General features: G+C 38.5%; 1 long non-coding RNA gene across 1 annotated transcript in view; it reads right to left on the reverse strand.

Moving 5' to 3' along the window:
- LOC306801331 overlaps nucleotides 1–14,277 on the reverse strand; it is a 91,257-nt gene extending 76,980 nt beyond the window's left edge. Inside the window, exons 1-2 of the long non-coding RNA XR_013774061.1 lie at nucleotides 14,112–14,277; nucleotides 5,909–5,989 (exon numbers count right to left, since the gene is read on the reverse strand). This is a non-coding gene — a long non-coding RNA (uncharacterized lncRNA). The remainder of the gene's footprint in view (nucleotides 1–5,908; nucleotides 5,990–14,111) is intronic.
- Nucleotides 14,278–20,034: the final 5,757 nt, after the last annotated feature.

Below are 20,034 nucleotides of genomic sequence, written 5' to 3' on the forward strand. Positions count from 1 at the left end.
GTATTTTTTCAAGGTATCCAGAAAGGTGCAACATGGAGTTATGTGATGCTAATGTCTTCATGCTCTCTTGATGCCACAAAAAAAAAAGAGTGTAAAGCAGACCTGATACAGGGGGGGAGAAAAGGTGGCTCACATGATAATAGCTTTGCATGACATAAAACTGGCAAGTACAAAACCAACCCATTTAAAACAGATCATGATTTTGCATTACAGGCATGGTACTTCTGCACAGCAGGAGGAGGCCTGAAGTCAGGGATGCCTTGTCAACCACCCAGCACCTTGGGAGAGAGTTTGCAGAGAAGCCACAGAGAACACATCACAGTGTGGTTTGAGCTGCAGGTTTTTTCTTAGAGATGCAACCAACAAAAGGAGCAGCTACCAAAAGAGGCAAACATAAGAATGGTAAAATTGAGATTGACCCTAAAATACCTATTAACTCTAAAGAACAGAAAGCTGGATATGAGCTTGTCCCCGCTTAAGTTAAGCATCTACAGGACACAGATGCAATTTTCCCTGCAAGGCACCAAAACAGCTCCAGAGTCATCCAGGCCTTGGCATACATAGCAAGGAAATGGGGCTGCTGAGGTCAGGAGCTGCTCTGGGCAGGCTGAGCTTTTCATGCCTGGCCATGGCCAGGCTGCAGGTCACTGGGTAGACCGAAACACTAACAAAAGAAATTTGTCATTCACCTTTCTAGTCTTTTGAGAGACTTTCATTTGCCACCAATTTCAGTCTGATGGATGTTTTAACTTTGTCAAACTGTTCCTAGGAATTGTGTATTAGTTTGCACTGCCTTTGAAACTCAGTAGTTATCCTGAAAGGGCAGGAAGTGGGGATTAAGTCCATTAGATGTTGTTTGAACAACTTTCTTTTCACTCAGTGCTGTGACTCTGCAGCTTGCCAGCACATTTCAGGCTCTTTCCAGGAACTGGCACTGCAAGATGAAGCATGGTTGTCTGAAGACCTGGTATCCGTGCTGACTTCCACAGGTACCACACTGGAAGAATTTGAGAAGAAAACCCAGTGGCAGAGGAGAAAGAAACATCTCTGGCACCACCTTTTACAAGAGGAACATGGAAGACCTGGGTTTCAAAGAAGCCCTCTGCTGCTTGTGGGATTCAAGAGCAAAGTACATTATTCAACTGGAAAATGTGACAACCTAATCATCCTGAAGGGTACTATTATTGTGTGCTTAATATGCTTTACAGTCCCAATGAACAGGAAAGGCTGGCTGACAAGTGTAGGATGATGTATCTAATGGCTCCATACTACCGTGATGGATCCGTAAAAGGAATCTAATTTCACAGTTTGGGGAAAATATAGACCATACAGTTGGCTCTTTAGGGCCACAGATTTCAGCAACCTGAGCAAATAATTCCAGTATAGGATATTCTGATTATTCAGTGGTTTGCTTTACTTGTTGCTGCCTAATTTAAAATCTGGGACCTACTTCCAGAATCTGTGAAGATTTACACATTAAAAAATGTAAATCATGTTTGCCAACCACAGAGTAAAATCAACAAAAAGTGTTTAGTTCTAATCAGATGAAACAGTGCATTTGAAAATTCCTTGGGTCAGGATTATACAGCAAACCAGTTTAAACTGCACATGCAAAAATATTATAACTCTCATGCGTGTCACTGGTGCAGAATCTGAATTTCTTCTGGGCAATTGCATGTGACAAACTAATTATTTCATAGACACAAATAGATTCAATTGTGTAAAAGGAAGGCTTGCTCAGGTTTTGAGTGTATTATTTAGTCTTGAAAATAGACCCCCTGTCTCTTCTGCTATCATAAAAGGTATCACTTTACAGAGGACACTTTTTCAGAAATGTATTTGGGATGATTAAGGGTTATTTGGTAATCACAATCATGTCTGAAATATGGAACAGAATAGGAAATGGTGCAGACAGGAGTTTGATTCAAGTGGTGCAGCTACCTCCTTCTCCTTTGATCTGGGGAATCAAATACAAGCCTAAAATTAAAAGGTCCCCATCTTGAAAGTGGGAGTTGGTCTGAGTCTTCTTGACTTATGAATTAATATGAATCATAGAATATGCTGAGTTGGAAGGGACCCATCAAGATCACTGAGTTCAACTCCTGCCCCCACAAAGGACAATGAAAGACTTGTGCTTTTTCTTCCTCTCACTGCTCTGCACATTGAAGGTTTCTGCAATCCAGGTTGGCAACCCTACCAAAGTCCACACAAGTCTCACAAAGGCCTTCTGCAGAGTTCAGAAATTCTACCTGCAACAAAAAACTATCTTTCTCTTCATGTGAGTCTTAACTGTTTCTTTTACCACTAGGTAACAAAAGGTAAATCATACATAAAGATACAGAATTTTTTCAAATCAGGAAAAAAAATTGTTAAGAGACTAGGGGTGCGTGTCTTTTGGCCCTTCCCTGGTTAACAGCTAAGAAAACCAAGATATTAATAGTTCAAAGTGCTGAGTGTTCATACTTTTCTAGTTAAGTAAAGAAATCACCTGCCTCACATTCCCAGCATTGTGACTACTCTCATTTCAGTTGTCTTTCCAGAAATTTTGTACAATTATCTTGATATGTGTTATTGGAGTAATGAATGCTCCTATTCAAAAAAGTCTAGAAGATTCATCCTAGAAGCTAAACTGGCTACTAGAAAAAAAAAAAAACAAACCAACAATAAATATGTCTAGAGTTCAGTTCTCATTAAAAGATGCATTTATCCAATTAATTTCATTTAGTACTTCAGCTTGATGACTATTCTTGGGTGGGGATGGAAGGACCCCTGAAAACCCCTGGGCTCCATACATGCAGAGAGTCAGTCCAATGTAGCTGTCCTTTTTGGAAAACCAAAGATTTTTTTCAGGGGGAATTAAAAAACTGAGCCACACAATGAAGGCTGTTGGTTGGCTTGCTAGGAGCTCAAAGAAATACATCAATACAAGGGCCACGATGATATTTTCCCCTCCAACTACAGCCAAGTGCAATGGCTGTAACAGTGTGGGAATCATGGGCTTTGCTGAATGATTTCAAGAAGTTAAGCACAGAATGCCATTGGACATCTAATCCTTCTAATCCAAAATTTATGCAATTATTTATTTCAGTGGATGATTCCTGTGAATGTGAGCAGGATTTGGCTCTGGTTATGGATAAGTGAAGAGGACACCAAAGCATAAAATGGCAGCTTAGAATGACAGAGGAGCTCCTAACCCTGGGGAGCCCATTTAAGCCAGCCAGCCTGGTTCAGACAAAGCACTAAGAGGGGACACGGTCCCTTTCTGAAAAGAAAGAAAGGAAATTGCCCCTAAAAGAAAAATCCATAATCAGGATGACCATCAATAGAGGAGATTCCCTGTTGGTGAGGTACCTTCTTTCGACTGAGAAAATTCCCCACATTTGTTGATTCTGATCCAGCTGGCCTGACTTGGATTTGTAGCCACCAGATGCATTGCAAGCAACTAGGGATATTCTAAAGAAAATCAAATAAAGGCTTTTTTTTGGACCAATAAGTAGCATTCTTGCAGATGGATGCAAAAGACAATCAGTCCCAAAATGGATAAAATTGCTGCCCCCCTTCCAAAATATTTAAGATGCCTGTATCAAGCTGCCTTTGGTTTGTATACATATCAGATTATAGAAAATCTGCCTCTTTATAATTTTTCTTAAAAAGGATGGCAGCCTTAGCTCAATAGAGTTAGTGAGACAATCCTTTAAGCTGTGTCAAAATGCCAGTTATCCTAAGATGCCACCCAGATTTGAATAATTTAGAAAGAGACAAAACCACAGAAAGAAGGAATCATCCTTTGACTACTTCTGCTTTTGACACGGCTGCCTCCCTCTCCTTTTTAACCAAAGCATCTTCGTCTCTCTATCAGTCATGACAAGTGCCAATCAAAACTTCTGTTTCTAAGGTTCTGGGGGAAAGTGAAACATGAAACATTTTCTAACAATCAGTGACCAAAAGTCCACTATCAGTGTGTGGTCTGAGAGAAACCAGCCTTTTCCTTTTTCACTTCTAATCTCTGACCCACTATTTACCTCTTCTATTTTATATACTTTAATCTCTTTGTTGAGCCAAAGGATCCTAAACAAATTGTAGGTCAGTGTGGATTAGGCTGCTTTGTTACCAATGATTAGTACATTTACTTTTGCTTTAACATCTTCAGCAACAGCTGAATGTCAAAAAGATCCAGCAAGAGTTTGTTTAATCACAACAAAAACTATACCCACATAGTCTTACAATTGCATTGTCAGTCAGGGATACAATAGGAGACAGTGACCGTGGACCTGCATTGTTAGCATGTGTTTTCAGAGGTGCTGTTCCAGTAATTCAGTATTACTGCAACCAGATTCACAGTAACCTTCAGCAGATCAGGATAAAAATTAAGCTTCGGATATTTGCCTAAGACTCTGAATTCTTCTCCCATTTGCACAGTAGTGGCACTAGATTCAGAAACAGTTTATGGAGCTTGGAGCTGTAGAAATATATTCAGTAGAAAAGTTCTATAGAGTAGCTCAACAATCATGCAAATATGTGGATCAGAAATAAAGAAGGGAATTATCAAACACTGGGCTAGTTTCAAAAGGATGTACAGGGATCAGATCTCTTAGAGCAACTAGATTCAGATAAGCTTTCTTAAACCAGCATTGCATCTGCCCAGCCTGTGTGCAATGGAGTGTATATTGCTGTGATTTACATGCAGTAGGCCATAAAAAAACCAAAAATGGGCAGAAGAGGAGAGGAATTTCATTTGAAGTTCTTTGATGCTGAAATTGCACCTACATTAGTAATCACCTTATAAATTATCAAGGCCAGGGTCAGAAAGCTTTGTATGATGGCCAGAAAATATAAGGTCATCTTTTTACCCTGTTGCCCCAGCTTATCTTTCCACATCAAATTCAAGGTTTTTGCCATCAATTTCAAAGTGGCATTTCCAATCATGACAATGTTTTTCTTCTAACTGACATTGTTTCCCATCCTCCAAGCACCACCAGAAATATCAGACCTAGCTCCTCTTGGTTCATGTTGCTGACAACTACTGCCATTGCCTTCTCACATTTATATCATGTAGGAAGTGACAGTCTCAGTCTGGATTATCAAATCACTGCCTTCCTTTGCTCCTACCTTCTATCACCATGCAGAAACCCTTCTCATTCAATATTCTGTGGGAAATTTCCCAGAAAAAGCAATGCTAGTGTGAGAAGCTGGTGGAAGTAGCTGATATAACTGACAGCTTAGTAAAGTTTCCAGTTGCTTTTAATTTCAGAGCTTTAGTTGTTTTAGAGATTTTGCCAATGGTGGCAATGTGGTGATATGAAGGTTCATAAATCAGCAGTTATCCCTATGTTTCTTTTCACTCACAGAAAAATAAAACTCATGGCCAGGAAACTTTTAGAAATGTTTGAGTGATTTGTAAATTGTAAAAATACACACAAATACACAGAGCCATGTCCATTATCTTATAAGAGTCATCCAAATTTGCCCATTATAGCATTTATGAAGTATACTATCTGTATAAATACATCACTATATGTAAGGCCAGAGAAAGAATGAACACAAATGCGTGCAATATTGGAGAAAATAAAAACACAATCACTGGATTATAAACCATCCACAAGCTGCAAGGTCCCCAAACCAAGCAATTAAACCTTCAAAAGCACATGCTATTTGAGAGCAGCCTTCATTCAGCAACCCATAAGATGTATAATAGAGATAAACTGAGAGATCAGATGAATAAAACCCAACAGCAAGCATGAGCAGAGATCAGATAAGAAATGGGACTAGAACCCAGGGGTAAACCTGGAATTAATCAAGGGAATCAGAACTAGTTATTATTAGATGTCCAGGCTGGTGCACTTTAACAGGAATGGGAACACAGTATATAAAAGTTAAGAAGACCTTAAGGAAACAATCCTCAGCTCACCTGTACCATCCTGAGTCTTAGGCAGCTGTGCAGTAAAGTGACTGTCTCAGCTCTCCAGTGTGGATTCAGTCTCGTAAAAGCCTGTCAAAAAATGTTACAATAAATGAAACTGAGCAAGAAAGAAGATATTTTAATCATTTTCTGAATATTAACAAGTTGATCAGCAAAAGTACCCAAGCCCTTATTTTAGCATAATGGTCTTTACTTTTCACATTATTCCAATCAAAGATATATGAAGAAAAATTTGACAATAACAGAATTAGAAGATTTTAAGATTGGTAGAATAACTGGGTTTTCCTTTAAAACCATGTTTAACATTTAAAAAGTCTTTTAAGAAGTCTATTTTTAATTTATATATACATATCTATATCTAGATATATATCTTTGAGAAAGGAAAATGAAACCATATTAAAAAAAAAACATAACCTGGATGCTTTGCCAGTTTTTGCACATTACAAGAGTTTCTCTAATGAAGTGATGGACACAGTGCAATTTTAGGTCAGAAAAGGTTTGCCACCCTCTGCCCAGTGAGCCATGGGGAGGCAGATCCAAGATCAAGGACCAAGTGCATGTTGCCTGAGTGGCTCCAGGGCCACTTTTCTCACCAGCCACTGCAAGAGCTGTGCAAGCCATTTGAAGGCAGCTTGCCAGTAGCTGCAATAAGAACCACTTCCTTAGCACAGTGGGAAGCTGATTTTAGAAGCTATTCCTGCAGATTGCCATCACCTGCCATAAATTTGTGTGTGATTCTCTGTTGGTTTAATCCCACGATGGGAGCCAATCTGCCTCTCCCTCCTGCAAAGCCCTCAAATCTGAGATATGGAACACAACAGTCTGGCTGTGAGGGAGTAGCTGGGTAGACAAACCACAAGTTACATCATAAATTTGGGGTTGAGCCTGAAACAAGGGCACTCTCACTCTGTAACACCTCCTTGCAGGCTGCATCATTTGACACCTCACTTCACATTACTTCTCTTCCCCCAGTTTGGTCAGCTTTTGCAGCATATTTTGCCCTGCTGCTGCCAGAAGAAATGAAAATATTACATTTGGGGGTCTTGGCTTCTACACAAAATCCTTTAGATTAAAAAAAAAAAATTGAGACTGAGAGAAAGGGTCTTTACCTGCCAACAGTAAAAGATATTGAGAATAAATAACTATGACTATTTGATGACTCTAAAAAGCCTAAAGAAATATTTAAAAATCGCATTGATAAACAGCAGCACGTACCATCATTTGCAAGCTATACCTTCAAGTCATTTTATGCAGGTGAAAATGTAGGGCGCTGAAAGTGCTGTACTTTTGAATGTGAGAACTCACAAGGGATCTCAGGGGAAAAAATTATAATCTCCATATTTTTCTGCTGCTGAGGCATTTTAAAAGACCTCATGTTCAGGTTGCAGTTGACTGTTTGGTCTTCAGACAGGCAAAGCTTCCCAAAGAATCACAAAGTATAAAGACATTGTCTATGAAGACTGAGAAAAGCCAAGTGACCTGTTTGCTGAAGTGAGTGTACACTCCCTTGCTCCAAGGCAAACCAGAAGAAAAAATGCTAATTTAATAATTTTAGGTGAGGCTTTAAGCCTGTTTTGAGGCTAAGACCTTTGAGATGTCTGAAGAACATCATCCTCTCTATATGAGTTCTCTGAGCATGTCCTATGCAAGACATAGGGAGGATTTTAAAAGTTCTTAAAGCAAGTATATACATAAACACTGGTTTAGCTGCAAAACATTTACAGATCAGACTTTCCTGAGTCACTGTCTGTGGTAATTAATTTTTTGAGACTATTTTCTGCCAACTACAGCTCATAAATTATTGTGGTTAGATTGGCCTAATTATAGAATGCGTACAGACCTTTTATAAATAAAATACCACTGATGTCTTCTCTCTAATTGTTGTGTAACTCTAGCCTCACACTAAAACACTGTAAATCAGTTTAGCAGTTCCATTCACACATTGACAGACACTGTGACAAACAGGATCACATTTCCTGCCTAGACAGCCTCTGCTAAGCAGTCAGTTTTAAAAAGAATAATTTGAACAGGGTCACATACAGAAATATACGATACCATACAGAGGAAACTGTCATGCTGTTATTTCTGCCCCCATCACCACAACAATGTATTATTCTGCTACATAGCTAAATGTTCTTTTTGTGGTCTAATTCACTGTAAAACCTCAAGAAACAAAAGGAAAACATTAGGCAACTAACAAAGATAATTTGAGGACTTTTAAACAGAGGACTTCAAAATGTAGTTCAGTGTAATGACGTGAAAAAAAGTTCAATGCTGGGCAATTCTGTGAGAAAGGGTGAAGACTGAAGACTGTTCGTGATGATAGCACTGATTATTTGGTTACTAAATTTTGCTTTCAGTGACATTCTAGAGATATGAGCTACAGACACTTTCCTTTGCTTCCATTCCTGTATTGCCTGTCAGAGCAGCACTGGTCTAGCTCACTCTAGAGCCCAGGGCTGGCTGTGGACTGCACAAAGCTGGGTGGGACTGGGTGACCTCAGCTCTGCTGCAGGCAGGTGGACAACAGCACAGCTCTGTGTGTGTCAGTGTAGCAGGAAATACCAGGGATAGGAAATGCATATGCACTTTACTGAAGCATAAACGTTCAAGACCAGCTGAAGCAAAATTATTTGACTGGTGGGGCTCCACAAAATGTTCAGTGTCTGATGGATAGGAACTGCCACAGCACTTTAAAAGAAACCCTAAGATTCCACATGAGGGGAAGGTGACTCCTTACAGAGCTTTAAATGAGCACCCCAAGAACCCTGCACAGAGCCATCCTGCAACAGAACTGTCACTTCTCTCACAGTGTAAATTATTCCTGATCCCAAACCTGCTCTGTTTGTGGGTTCTCCGTCATAACAAAGTGGCCAAGCCTTCAAATAGTGCTTTTTTGGCTGTATACATACTTAATAGGGAATTAAGTGCACATAATTATTTGCCCATCATGTCACAGCTGCTTACTTTATGTCTGATTCTTCAAAATCTAAACATCTAATTTAACACATTCAAATATCTTCTCAAAGAGGGAAAATTCCATACTTACATTAACTATTTAACATTAAAATGGACTTTGAATTTATAATACCTCAATATTCTGTGGAACAGTACGGTACTTGTTGAAGGGAATATGCCAGCTAAAATACTTTGAAGACCTCACAAACAGATTCTTACAAGGTGACATATTTTGTTATTGGCTCATTGTGGAGTTTTGTTTTTTGCCTGTTTGCTTTGTTTTTGTTTGGGTGGTTTTTTGTTTCTTTTTAAATGCAGTTCAGGAAAACAGCTGTTTCTGTCTTTTCCCATATAATTGCAAAATTCATCTCTTCTTCAGTATGCAGTTGTATGTATGTAATTAGCTGTATACCTGATTCTGCTTCCTACTTACTCAGTAAATGGGTTGGTCAGCAGCAACCTCTAAACAAAGCAGACTCTGATATTTTTATTCCCAACCAGTCTTTTTGATGCATTTCAGGAGCAAAGAAAGCATTTTTGAGGGTACTTGGTGTTTTTATTCCAGAAGGCTGGAAATAAAAACACAATGAGGAGTAATTTTCCTTTAGAAGCACACTAAATCTTGTAATTATCTCCTGTACTGAAGAATACTCAAAGCTGTGTTAGACAGTCCCAGCCTAATGTAGAAACCAGGACCTTTTACACTGATTTCAGTACTATAAATCAGACACACCATGCCCATAATCACACCTTAGTGGTTATATAAGGCTGTGGGGTGCAGACACTGCACTGCACAGGACTCTCAAAGTGAAAATTTAGTTGCACCAAGTGCTGGGTGCCCTGTTGTGGACTGTCACCTGAGTGCCCACGCTGGGAATGATCCATGAGCCAGCAGTGTGCACATGGTAAAACACTCAGCACAGGAGGGCCAGGCTGCAAGGACACTTCAGGACTCTGCTCCAGCTCAGGGGACAGTCATCAGGCAGACCAACCATGTTCAAAGGCAGAAGGAAGGAGTGGGCTTCAAAAGTGCAGCTGGCTTATGCCCACACAGTGCCAGGGAGTGCCAGAAGAGACTGCATTAGCACTCCTGGGGGATCAGCCTTGTGCTCACAGCCACATATGAGCAGGAGGAAAAAGACTGCAATGCTTCCTCTTCACTTATTCCCACAAATCCTAAGCAAAATGATAAATTGTACAGGTTCTCCTGCAATGTCTGTGCCTCACATGTGTGCTAGGTATCAGACTGCTTCACTGAGAAGTACTAACCCTAACATAGTGTTTATATAAATCCTCTGGGAGTTCTGATTTTGGAAACCAAGTTGGCTGTAACTACATTTTGTTACCATGAATAGGAAACATATAGACTCAATATTGAGTCTTATTTTCTAGCCATGATACACACAATTTGACGTGACATTTCCCCCCCCCCCCCCCTCATTATAGCTCATAAAACGCTTCAATTATGAAGTATAAATGTATTTTTAAGAACTTACAAAAACCAGAGAACCATCAGAGCCCCAGTTCACAGTCACACTGCCCCAGGGGCAGTCATTCCCTTCAGTGTCAAAGCACAGTTATCAGTAGTTATTTGCTTTGCACAGTTGTGAGGTCTCCCGGCATGGAGTGGGACATTTACACCTGGGAAAAAAATAACCTGGAGTTTGCTCTGCTTGTGTTAAACTCCCTTCATGCTCAGGTAGCATGTGTAGCACACAACACTGGGAATTCAGGGAATCTCTTTTTCTACCTGTGCTTAATTTATTTAGGTTTGGTGCTTTTCTTGATTTTGATGTGGAAATTTTCACAACAATCAGATACAGAATGACAGAAGTATTATTAATTTAGGTATATCTTTAAAATAGCTTGCAATTAATAAATTAACTAGAATAAAGCTTTTTATCAGCTGAATTTTTTAGCATTAGAAGGAATCTGACTTAACTGGAGAGGTGTATTTTGACCACCAGAGAGCTCCTGCAATTTTTTCTACTCCTAAATGAAACACTTAACAACTTAACAGTTGCTAGCTTCATTTAAAATTTCTGAAAGAATAATCTGCAGTTAGCAATATATTTGATTCGTTTTACCTGTATTTTTACCTGGATTACTATGGGCAGAATGAGAAAGTACATAACCTATAAATTATTCAAATATAATCACAAATGCCATCACCACATATTTTCAGATTTCAAAGTTGTTCATATGTTGATATTACAGTTGAATATCTGTTTTTTTATTTGCATGGTTACTTCAGATATTAGTGAAATAAAGCCAATCTAAACTTTATATTCATTTTTATGACTCATTTAATTTGTCTATCACTTGCCAAAAGCACAAATGGCCAGATAAAAGTCTACTGAAGATAAAGGAAAAATTGCTGAGGTGCATTGCTTCTAGATGAGACCGAACTTGCATATTGCACATTTCTCCTGAAATCCCATCAGCGAGAAACAGAAAAAATACCACTACACTGTCCTTAACCAAATAAACCAGCCAAAATTTGCAACATTTATATCTCAACACACAGAGGAATCACTCTTTTAAAGGACTGCTTCTGATTTGTAAGCCTGTTCAGGATAGGAAGCACTCTCTCAGATATTTCTGGAAAAGAAGCAAGTAGCTCTTTTCAGAGTCCTGATGAAACATGTTGCTCTCATGCCACTGACCCTCACCTGATATGGACATGACAGACTAATTCACAAATCCTCCTGTTTCATGATAACAGATTGTTTGGCATGTTCCATGGAGCTCTGCTGATTGAGATGTGCTGTTTCTATTTATGGTTTTACCCAGTTTCTTCCTGTTTCAGACACCCAGTGCCTTCCAGGCTGATGGGGCCAGCTGATACTGCCTGAAATGTCTCACAGGGTTTTCTCTTGGGCTACATTTGAACCTTTGTGTGAAAGACAGCATAGCCCTGAATCTGAGTATTTTCCTTTTCCAGTGGGTAAAGGCTATCAGTCCTTTGACATCTGCCCAGACACACATATTTCTCTGCCCTTGGGCTGGTGCTGCTCATATTACTGGGAGAGAAGCTTTGCTGGGATCTCAAGAGGGGACCACACCATTTTTCCTCTTCCCCTTGCAAGCATAAAGTTCTTTATAAGTACATCTTGGCTTTGCTCAATACTTAAATCATAGAACATCCTGAGTTGAAGGGACCCTCAAGGATCTTTGAGTCAACTCCTGCCCTTGCAAAGAACACTCATGGAACAGAACTTTGGCAGGCATTTTCCAACTGAGTGCTCTGTGGTTGGCTTTATTCATATGACAGAGCCAAGTTAAATATGTCAGTTTGACAAAAATGTCCTACTACAAATTAACAAACCACTTTATGCACTCCTGAAGAAAGATGAATTTTCCATACATCCTGAAATAAGGGGTTGCTGGGAGCCTGAGGAGCTAAGCCCCTTAAATTCTCTGATTTTTGATAAAACACTGATATTAATCAAAATTATAGGTCCAGCCCATAATGCAACTGAAGTAATAGAATATGTTCTTCTGGAGAAGATCAGTAGGATAGGGACAAAGTAATTCTCATGAATAATTTTTAAAATTTATTATGGATCTTTAACATTTTTAAACATTACGAAGAAACACAGTACAAGGCTTTTGTCCTCCTTAGGCTTTAATTCAGAATTGCTCCAAGGGGTCCAAGACTGTTTCCATCATCATCATTATCACACTCTTTCCAGAGGCTCTGACCTTAGTGACAATTATGTGTAGGAGCCAAACACAACACAAATGTCTGCAGTGACATCTGGCAGAGAACACTGTCGCATGCAGTCAAAAAGTTCACACAACAGCAGCTCAGGTGTCAGGATAATTGTTGGAAGGCCTGAGCCTATAACTCCTTCATGGGCTGTTTTGATCCCATCTCATCCCATCTTTTTGGTGTTAGCAGTCCCATTGCATGTAATGCACTCCTATTTTGTTCCTCTTTTTAATTATGGCAGTAAAGGTTTACCCCTGAATTAAATGTAGTTAAGAAAGCTTCCCATCGTTGTGAAAAATAACCCTCCAAGTTTTGTATTTTTAATATGGTTGATTTGCAGGGTCCTTTAGGAGCAGCTGCCAGTTTCATGTGTCAAACAACTGCCACACAAAAGAGAATGTGGCAGCGAGCTGTGGATTTTGCTGACACAGCACACTGTTCCAATTGAAAACAAGAAATAAAAGGAGAAACCTGACACTAGCTGTTACCTTTAGAAATCAAAACAAAATGAAGGTGAGCATACGTATCACCTTTTTTTAAAAAAATGAAATATTGTTAGATGCTGTTGGAGGTACAGGTGATAAGCAAGTCCTTCTGAGGGAAACATCTGTGACAAAGGAGAAGAGGGAGATGGAGAAGGTGCCGTTTTTCTGTCACTGTAGTAAACACCTAATGCACCATAAACAGAGCAAGTCATGCGGTAAAACATGAAGAAGCTCTTTTTTAATCATCTAAATAGAAATTTAATATCTTTGCATTTGCTAAGCAAGACAACTTGCCCAAGGAACCAGATACACAAAGCCTTGTGCATTTATTCTGCCTTTGTGGCTACTGAACAAAGCTTCTAAGTCACAAGCATTAAGGTTGGTATTTGCTAAGCAGTTGCACACGAGGACTCATTAGGAATATTAGGGCATCCAAACACATAAGGAAACTTGAGAAATCAAATAGCCACATATACAGTATGACACACAAAAAAGAATCCATGTGCATTCCCACTATTTTCCACCTCGATTCTGATGTCCAACAACCAGAATCACCCCCAGCCCCAGCTGTGGAGTGCTGAGCAAGAGCAGCAGCACAGCCCTAGGTCACGCTGTGAGGAGTGGAGAACATTTCTATATGTGGGTGCAAATACATATATAAATATACGTGACAGATGTATGCATCATATGGAGCAACTGCAAATGAACATGCAGTTTTGATTTTTCTCCCACTTTGTTTTCCAATAGAGAATTACTGAGACATAGCAGTTTCATGACTTGAAAGATGAGATCATGATACTGCTATTTCTGCACTTACAAGGAGAGTGCAGGTGTTTCAAAGCATTTATGAAATTGCATGATTGACTCATATAGAAATCTATTGACAATAAGTTGAACCTTTGCAGCTAGGCTGTAAAAGATTTGATTATAGTAACAATAGTCACCGTCATGAATGTCATAAATCTTAAGAGAAAGGACACATATGTCACATATAATGCATGAAAAAGTTGTCCTTTTATCATGGATAACTTACCATTGTGTAGATACTCTGCTGATCAGCTACTGCATTATTTGAATAAGTATCTGATGTCTTGTTTTCTTTCAAGGAGGCAGGTGCAGGATGAAGCAGGGAAGCCTGCCAAGATAGATGATAAATTGCCACTTGGTGCTGGGGACCAGTGCTTAACATTAATGCAATGCTGCCAGGAATTAAGCAGTAGAGTAATAAGAAACCAGGAAGAAAGTAACTTCTCATCCCCGTTAAACAGATCAGCTCCATTTTCTTTCTTGATTAAAATTTCTAGTACATCTAAAAAACACCATTGCCATTGTCTTGTTGCAATGAATTAGAAAACATCCTATGATTGACAAGCCATAGAACTACATAATCATGATACCAGTTGCTTTTCTTCGGGGGGAGTAATCGTGAAGCTAAAAAGTTCAAATAAAGTTATAAAGAAAAATAATTGTAAAGAAGTATGGCCTAGATTTTGAAACCCTTGCCCACTTAGGTAAGTGGTGTTACTTCCTGAATGAACTGGCTCATTCAGTTAATGGACCATGGTATAGTCAAAAGTGACAGAGGGTCCAGGATGTCCCAAGTTTCCTTGTCTACTGTTTATCCCTTATTGCACTGAATTTGCACTACTGTGAGACAAATTTAAAAATAATTTCATGTGATTAGTTATGTGAGAAACTAAGAGAAGCCTTGTAGCAAAATTTAAATTAGTTACCTACAGGTGAGTAAAATATTGCACAAAATTCAGATTGAGTGAGAAGCTTGTCATTCATGCTCACCAAAATTTGAGAGAATGTTTAATGCAAAATGGGTTCTTAGACACATTAGACTTTCCACTTTCTCAAGCCAGCAAATAAAAACAAAAAGAAATACATGTTTTATTTCTCCTTTGTGTGTGCAATAGAATATCTGGGGAGTATCTATGTCCTAAAAACTATTACTTCTGAGGCAGCTAAGGGCAATTGACAGTCAAAGAGAGGCACTGATGATGTTCTGGCATTTTCCTTCCCAGGAACAAAAATCTGGTAGGAGCAAGGGAGATCCTTGCAGGTTGAAGCAACCCTTTTATTTTGGTGACATAGTTATTCTGAAAGATAGCTGGAAGACTTGGCCTTGGAAAGATGCCTGGTTTATTTCATTTGGGCAGTGGTGCAGGATCCAGCACACACATATAACCAGAGACACTTTTCAGATAGTAAAATAGGGTTAAATACACTAAACATGCTATGCTGCATTGTCCCCCATGATCTGGGAACAAAATTAGTCCTGCTCATGTAGAGCCAGTTCAAGAATAAACCCTGTTCAAACCAGGTGTTTAAAAAATAATCTGTTCTTTGCCAGCTATGGAAAATACAGGTCTTGGATTCTCTTCCTCCCTTGCATATCATCAAAAAATAAATATAGATATCACTTTGGGACATCCAATCCCAACTTTATCCAAGTCATAGGTACCAGAGAAACCCACATCAGCATTTTACTGAAATGCTGATACATAAAAATTAACTAAGGGTTTTTTTAACATTCATCCATCAGAAAAAAATAAAACTAAATTGAACAACAGATGATAAATGTCTTTCCTCTTCCTGCACCACAACAATTTACAGTAATCTCTATATTTTGAAATTGGGCCAAAAGTCAATTATTTCATCATCAGGATTCTTCATCTTGATAGAGAAAACCTACCTACCTACAACTATCAGGGTGAAAACCATTTAAGAAACTTTTTTTTTTCAAAGCTTGCACTAGATCTATATTCTCATCTGTATTATGTCCAGGAAAGTGCATCGTGTTCAGAATGGAAGCTGAAAAGCTATGTGCTATTTAATCTCATCTACATTTCCTCCAGGAATATGCATCATTCCAGCAAAGCAATGCTGGGAGAGAGAAAGACAGCTCACCCCTTAGGTGTTCATTTTTCAGGTTGTACATCCCTATGAAACAATTCATTAGCAAATGTAGATTATGTCCCAGTTTTACTTGCTACACATGCTGTGTGTCTGTGTCTCAGTTTATTTTACCAAGTAAATTTCCTCTTTGCAGATGTGACTATGTCATGATTAGTTCAGTTTCTCCCACAGTGTACATAATAGGAAATCAAAGGCAGCAAAAGCTCTCAAATTACATCTCAAGACAACATGATACAATTTACAGAAGGGAAAGGCTGTAGCAAATCTGAAGACAATTGTGTCTGTGCCCAAAATTAATGCCATTAACTAATCCTGGGAGCTGTGATGAGACCACAAAAGAGCTCACTCATCACCACAGGAAAAGCACAAGTGCTAAGTTAATAACCAAATTCCTTTCTCATTTCCACTCAAACACCTTCATGATGCCATGACTGTACACATAACCAAGGACAGCACAGGTTCTTGAGAACATGACCTGCAGGTTGGCTTTCCAGTGCTTCTGGAGGAAGCAGTTCCCAGGCTCAGAATTTCCAATTTATGAGCCTTGCCAATAAGCTCATGATAGCTAGAATGAATACAAATATGTATTCCTAAATAGCATTAATGATTTTGCATGCCCAGCCACTGAGGTGCTACCCTTGACCAGAGGGACTGCGTAAGGGAACAACAGGGTATCCTTCAGGACTGGCTTTGTAAGAGCTTCACTAAAAGGAAGATAAATCTGAGCTCAGTGAAAACATTCTTGGCCTCTGTAGATTGGTACAGTTCACACATGTGACTTCCTTGCCAGATAATTGGATTTAGCATATTTACAGGCAAATGTTTTAATTGCTGTCCAGCTGAAGATTAGATTTACTTCAAAGTAACATCCCATTGATGTGTTTTCCTACCTTTTATGTTCAACAATAGATTGCTGGTAGTAGGTTCAATAACATTTGGCCTCTTATATCCTGCAAGCTCTTTGGATATTTCCTTTCATCTTAAATCATTTTAATGATACTTTTGTGGTGTATCTTTTCCTATTTTTGGTGCTACAGTAGAGAAAGTTGATGCTATCCATTAATGCATTCATTGTTGCATACATAACCAATACTCAAAATTCAGTTCATAAAGGGAAAACCATGCTATGAGTTATGCTGACATTTTCTGAAGGGCTAAAGTGGTTTGCTGGGTCTTTTTTGTGAAGGTAAGAGAATTCCTAAGAAGTATCCCTTCTGTTCTGACTTCTTAAGAGAGAAGGAAAGAAAAAAATGTCACAATATTAAATTACAGTAAACCAGGCATTAAAGCAAGAATATAAAATATTTATAAACATAAAATGCAGCATCCAGATTTCCCAGTGCCTTTTTGCATGTGTATTTCTATTTTTTTTTTAGCAATTGCAATATTCCTTTAAAATATTCCTAAAAATATTTCTTTTGCAACACAGTACTAAAATGCCTTCTGTGATCCTTTTCTCTGCAATCAACATCAACAAATGAATTTCAGTTGAAGTCTGAAATGTTTTTATACTGCTGTATTACTATAGATAATAATAGCCAAACAATATATATAAACACCAGTGATTTAGTGTTATTTCACTCTAGTCTTCCCCAAGGGTATCTATTGATAAGAACCTCAGCCCCTTCTCCTTCAAAGCCAGGGCATAACAGCCATGTTCAAAGATGAGGCAACCCAGACTAGCATTCATTTAAATGATTGGCATTATTAACATAAGTCTCAGTTAAATAATAAAAACTTTATTCCTTCAATTTACCTATCCATTACCCTACTAATACTGGGGGTCACCCTCAAGACTTCAAACAGGCAGATTAAAGCCAAGCCAAGTGATTGGTCTCAATTCTCAATCAAGCAAGACCAAAAAATTCCTGAAACAGCAATCTGTACATAAACTAAACTCAGTGGAAAGAGAAAGTAGCAGCTGCTTTCTTGGTTTTCATATCCAAGTCTGGGAATTCTGAAAAGAAACACATACAGGAAAAGTGATTCACCTATTGTGGATCTAACTTCAACTATGTTATGTTGATATTTCCCATGGAAGTAGAATAAAAAAATTTTACTGGAAAGATCCATGCAATGATGGACCTCATTTTGACATCATCAAATATGTCATGGTGATATTTCATATCTCCTTTTTTCTTATCTTGCATCATAAAATAAATTTTAAAATAAAGAGAAGTAAGAAAACACAGAATAAATAATTTGAAATTGAAAAGAGAAAAGAAAAGAAAAGAAAAGAAAAGAAAAGAAAAGAAAAGAAAAGAAAAGAAAAGAAAAGAAAAGAAAAGAAAAGAAAAGAAAAGAAAAGAAAAGAAAAGAAAAGAAAAGAAAAGAAAAGAAAAGAAAAGAAAAGAAAAGAAAAGAAAAGAAAAGAAAAGAAATCGCTTTGGAATTTTTGTTAAATATTGTGATATAATCAGTATGATTTTGGGAAACATACTGTTTTTCTAAAATCAATATTTTGTAAAAGGAAAATACATCAAAGCAGGAAACATTCAGCCCAAACAAAAAGGGCAAAGTCATTCAGAAGCTTTTCAGAAACCATTTAAATCCTACATAAAATATATTTCAGTAGGAATCAAAGCAACCTTGAGTAGCCTCCATGCATCATCTCTTTCAATTCATCTTTCAATTCCTACATGAGAGAAATCCCCTATAAATTGAAAACCTCAGTGGTTAAACATCATCATTATGAATGGTTAAACATCATCATTATGACAGAATAGAATAGAATAGAATAGAATAGAATAGAATAGAATAGAATAGAATAGAATAGAATAGAATAGAATAGAATAGAATAGAATAGAATAGAATAGAATAGAATAGAATAGAATAGAATAGAATAGATGAAAGGGACTTACAATTATCATCAACTGCCTGACTCACTAGTAGATTCTTTCCCATCCCATAAACCTAGAATGGTTCCTGAACATCAAACAGGGAAAAAGTGCTATTTCTCACATTCTGTCTCTCTAAGAAAGCTGCATCAATCTATTGTTATTGTGCCAGACAGGTGAAATGATTCTGCAACATATGCAAGCCCAACATGGCCTTCTTGCTGACTGGGTGATCCAAATTTTAGCAAATTGGTGAAAAGATTCAGAGTTGTTGTTAAATGTCTTTTCATCAGTGGACTCCTCACAGATTATTCCACACTCAACACTTCTAGGATAGTGGAAAATGCTCTCAGGTGGCAGGTGCACCTTTAAGTGAGGAGTCAGGAGTCCAGTAGATTACCTGGAGAGAAACCTCAGCTTTTCTCAATGGTGGGAACACACGGCTTGGCCCTAGCCAGCCTTGGGGTGAGCGCCTTGTTCATCTTGCACTCTCTCACAGGATTAACGTGGGAATTAGCACAGTCAGCTCCCATATGAGCAGCATTATGTTTTCCAATTTGCATAGTGTCCCCATGCTCACAACACGATACCAGCCCTGACAGTAGGAGCCAATGTGTTTGGAGCAGAAGGTACAGCGCTCTATCTCCAGTGACAACCATGACGTCTATATGGCAAGGGCAAGCAGAACACTTGACAACCATGAAGTTTGTATAGCCTGTGAATTGTTACAGTGGACATATTTTGAGACATCAGCAGCCTGTGAGAACTCTTTGCATATTTCCCTACTAGACCTGATCAAAAGAGCAATCACCTTCATTTTATTTATGAGAACCCTATAGAAATTTCAGATACTGATCAAGTAATAAATACCCATCTCACTGATGAGCATAACAAGGACTCTGCCATGCTTACACTAGACTCCTGTGAAAAAGGCGTGGGTTCCCCTTCAATCTATTCATCTATGCAATGTCCTCAAACAGTGAAAGGAAAACCATAAAACTGAATGTGATGCACATCATCCCAAGAAATTCATGCCTTGTGAGTCCCTTGGCAAAATTCTCCCAGCTTCAGAAATGCTCTACTTTGCAAAAGAGCCTGAAGCAATTTAACGTTGGATCTGCTTGGTTCTTCCTGGAACAATGTCAGATCTCCTGAGACAAGAGCTTCCCATGACACACTCCAATTAGAGCTGGT

Source organism: Erithacus rubecula, assembly GCF_903797595.1.
Source record: "Erithacus rubecula genome assembly, chromosome: 4".
In the NCBI taxonomy this organism is placed as follows: Eukaryota; Metazoa; Chordata; class Aves; order Passeriformes; family Muscicapidae; genus Erithacus; species Erithacus rubecula.